Genomic DNA, 5,000 nt, shown 5'->3' with positions numbered 1-5,000 from the left:
CGATATTCACTGAGAGCAATCAACTGTGTGGCAAATATTGATTTCATTTGGTTATTTGTGATAGTCTTTTAAAAAAAAACTGATTCAAATTTTGATGGAGCTTATTTTCAAACGACCTTCCAGATTCGACGGTTAGTTTAATGATTCAAGGTAAGACGATGATCAAAGTGTAGATTCTGAAGTTACGAATGTAGTTTATAACAATATTGATCAACAGAAATTTACAGAAGGGACATATGAGTTTATTGAGAAGTTTATTTCCAAATCACATGCTTTTAAACGCAGTTCCGCTGCGTAGCAACTTGGGCAAGTGTCCTCTAATATACCATATATCCTCGAGCTGACCAACGCTTTGTGAGTTGGTTTGGCAGACGGAAAGAAACCTGTCATATACTTATGTGCATGTGTGTATGTGTGTTTGTGTATGTGTGTGTGTGTGTGTGTGTGTGTGTGTGTATGCTGAAAGTCGTTCCACTGGAAAAAGTTCAAACACTGGCAATGTCGAAGTGTTGTTGATGGTGTTGTCCTTGCTTTGTCTCAAATTAGCTCTGATAGAGCATATATATTTTCATATGAATTCCTGCAATCACCATGATATCTTTTATTCAGACATAAATGTGTCTTGGCCTAAATAATCTCATGTGTACGTTTTATTTCTATAATTACATTTAATTGTAATTTCGAAGAGACTTAGCAGTTATATCTACTAAGTCGAAACACCACGTAGCCACCCCATCAGTTTAATCTCCTTTGATCAGATTTATTATCATATAAACTTTCTACTCTTATTTTCGTACGAAACAGAACCATTTTACGGATATTTGGCTGCTACTTCTAGCACATCATTCGATCATATTCAAGCCATTTCGTTTTCTCTTCGTTAGTAAGATATAAGGGTATAAGGTTTACTTACGACTAAATAGTTTCCGGTCAACATGTTGTCATCAATGCTTGTAACAAATGTTAAACGTGACAGAAGCGGAAATTATCAAATCTCCATTATTTCTAAAGATAACATAGAATAATGGCTGGCATTGTGGCTGAAATAAAAGTGGTGAGATTCTGGTTTAAAGAGTGTTGCATTCTTTCGGTGACGACATGCGAATTAAATTAACTAATTTATATATTTGCAATGTAACCGCGTCGATAAGATGCTAATTATCCGTGTACATCTCTGCGTGGTGTATCGTGGTATGTGTGGGTATGTGTCTGTCAATGTGTGTATGATCTATTCAATTACCTGTTCATTGAAATAACATGTAGATCGGCTGAGAATTCCACAGACACAGGTACACTTAATGTAATTCTCAGGTACAACCAGCGTGACACGCATGTGGGTACATAAATATATATATGTGTGTGTGTGTGTGTGTGTGTGTGTGTGTGTGTGTGTGTGTGTGTGTGTATTTGGATTTAGAAACACAGCTGTTTTGAAACTGCCAAAACATACAGGTGGGCCTCTGTGTGTGGTAAGAAGTTTGCTTCTCGATATTAATGTTTCTGGGTTCAGTTCCACTGCGTTGCTCCTCCAGCCCGTGGCTTCCGCTATTGCCCGGAGCCGACCAAATCCTTGTGAGAGAATTTGGATGGCGCTTCGGTCTTGATCTCGACAACGGTGTTAAAACGGAGACTTTTGAGCTGCATTTTCATCTTGGGAAGAGATGGAAGTCCGCAAGTGATAAATTTGGCAAATAGGGCGGGTGCCGAGCGATATCATGTTTTTTGGGGGAGTATTATTCTATTCCATCCATATTATTCTATTCTATCCATATTACAAGTTCAAGTTTATGCCTGTAATTATAGGGACTCTGGGATATGTAACACACTGCCTAAATACCAATCTTGAGAAATTAGGCTTCTTAAAACCAGAGAAGAGAAAGCTAATTCAAAGACTACAGATCCAAACCATCACTGGAACTGTAAAAATCTAAAATTTTCCAGAGATTTATCATTTAAATACATATGAGCGTGTCTAGATATGTAACTATATGCATGAGAATACATACATGCATGCATACATACATACATGCCTGCCTGCATACATACATACATATATGCATGCATGTACACATACATGCATATATGCATACATACATACATACATACATGCATGCATGCATACAAAAATACCCTGTTGATGCAGTTGAAATTCCGTTGAAGGAGCCTTGAATCTAGGTTAGAAACCGGCTCTTTCTCTATTGGCAAGAAATCGTGAAATAAAATTGAACAATGAAATACATACATACGTGTGTGTGTGTGTGTGTGTGTGTGTATGTGTGTATGCGTGTGTGTGTGTGTGTGTGTGTGTGTGTGTGCTAATGCACTTACACATATATCTACACAAATGAACAAACATCTGTATTGCTAATATAATATTGAAAACCAAGGGCGCGAACTGGCGGAATCCTTAGCATGCCAAAACAAATACTTACCGGCATTTTATCCGTCTTTACTTCCTTAGTTCAAATCACACCAAGTTCGACTTTGCCTTTCATCCCTTCTTGGTCGAAAAAAGTAAGTACCATGTAAGCACTGGGTGGGTTGGGGTTTCGATGGAATTGACTCACCCCCTCCCCTGACATTGCTGGCCTTGTGTCAAATTTTGAAACCGATGTTTACTTGAAAACCAAGGCGGCGTGGTGGTTGAATTGTCAGCACGTGGTGTAAAATGCTTAGCAACATTTCATCCGTCTTGATGTTCTGAGGTTACATTCCATCGAGGTCGACTTTCCTTTCCATCCTTTCAGGGTCGATTAAATTTGAATCAGTTGGGCACTGGTGGTAATGTAATCGACTTACCTTCTGCCCGGAAACTAATGGCCTTGTGCCAAATTTTGAAATCAATTTTATATTGAAAACTGTAACCTACACTAGTCCATTTCTGCTCTAAACAATCCCATCTCTGAACAGAAATTTAAATAAATTAGTATGACTTTAGATTAGTTATTAGAATCATTGAATTAGAAAATTATTATAATTTATTTATTCATTTATTCATTTGAAACCCAAACAACTATACAAGCAAAAACCCCACCGCAGACCAAATTAGATATATATACACAAGCACTCAAAAAACAGGCACATATATACATACATACCAATCGAAGGCTTTTCGCTTGGTTGACTGGAGCAGTAATTAAGTATTAATTTTCGGAATTTTCATTAACTGAAATCTCCCGGCTCGAATGTTAATGTTGTAACGGCGGAAAGAAATAAATAGAAAAAACACTTGGATATCGGCTCATTTGGTAATTCTTCGTTTGTATGTTTGTTTGTTTTAGTCTTACTCTTACCTTGTGCTTAGGTTAGTTTCGGCTGAAATATAGCGAATACACAGACATGTATACTTACATAAAAGTGTACGTCTATATATGTATAAACCTAGATATATGTATATATGTACAAATGCACACTCACGCACAAGCATATATATATACATATATATATATATATATAAATAACTAAATATATATATATATATATATATATATATATATATATATATATATATATATATATATATATATATATATATATATATATATATATATATATATATGTATATATATGTATGCATATGTATGTATGTATTCGCAGACACTCTAATGATTCGAACTCCTTGGGGGTTGATCTTAATTTGTCTCAGCGGTGTATATATTATGCTTACATATATTCATAGAGATATACTTTTATACGCAAATATATACGCACGCACGCATATGCAACATATATATATTTCTGCGTGTGCATGCGTGTGCGTGCGTGTCTTGCACACACGTATTCAGTAACAACAGAAATTTGTACTCCACAGGACGCTTCATAAGTTCTTGCGAGGTATACTCTGTCTATGTGTCAGTTTATCTACCTATCTATCTCCCCATCTGTCTCTCTCTCTCTATATATATATATGTTCCATATATATATATATATATATATATATATATATATATATATATATATATATATACAGATAAAACTTACTTGGAAAAGGATGCGTGGCGTTCGATCATATAATAATATAAATAATATATAAATATATGCATATATTCATACATATATGTACATACCTACATCTACATGTATACATACATGCATATATGGGTACAGGACATTAAAAAAAAAACTGAATGAGAGATACAGACGGACAGACAGACAGATAGAAAGGTAGAAAGCGAAAGAGGCGAAAATTTAACGCACTTTAACAAGCTGGCAACACAGGCGTCTAGCTGTATACTAAGTAAATGGGCGGCGCTCATCCAGCCTATGTAATGTGAGGGGCGGAATTAAACACCGAAAATTGTACGTGATCTAACAAGCATAAATACGACTCGGGACTGAAATGTCTGTATGGTTTTGCATCTCACTAAAAAGGGCAGCCAAATCTCCCTAAAATGTTCACTCTTAAGTGCGTAATAGATAATTCAGACTGGCGTAGGAAAAATATGCGCCGCCCAGTGTAGCCCCTTAGTTTGTCTCTTCTGTCTCTCCAGTCCCCTACAAGCCTATGCAGCCTTATGCAGCTGATCTCAAGTGCCGCTCCAATGAACGCGTCGCCTGGACTGGATTATGACACTCGCTCTTCGTTCACCTTACCTAGGTACGTTACTGATAATCTAGCCCTTGAAACATAGTGTCTGCGATTGTCCAATGGCTAAATAATAATGACACAATCATTCTCTGAACGAAAAATATACTCACTAGACATTAATCCCATACTCACACATGCACGAACTCATGAAGAAACAACGAAGGCGGCGATCCACAATTTTGAATCAATTTATTGTAATATTCAACATAAACAAAGGTTTTGTTAAGTTCTGGTACTGACGCATGTCGAGGTCGATTTTTGCCTTTAATCTTGATGAGTTCGATAAAATAAAATTAGAAAGTACTGATATAAATATTAAACTTAATATCAATTTAACCCAGACACATTATCTGTAGTTCGATTGCTAAATTGATTTCTTCAGTGAGAGCAATAGTTGTAAGAATACTGCATG

Source organism: Octopus bimaculoides, chromosome 13, assembly GCF_046866305.1.
Source record: "Octopus bimaculoides isolate indiv1 chromosome 13, ASM4686630v1, whole genome shotgun sequence".
Classification (NCBI taxonomy): Eukaryota; Metazoa; Mollusca; class Cephalopoda; order Octopoda; family Octopodidae; genus Octopus; species Octopus bimaculoides.
The sequence above is the reverse complement of the archived record's forward strand: the minus strand, read 5'-3'. Positions refer to the sequence as shown.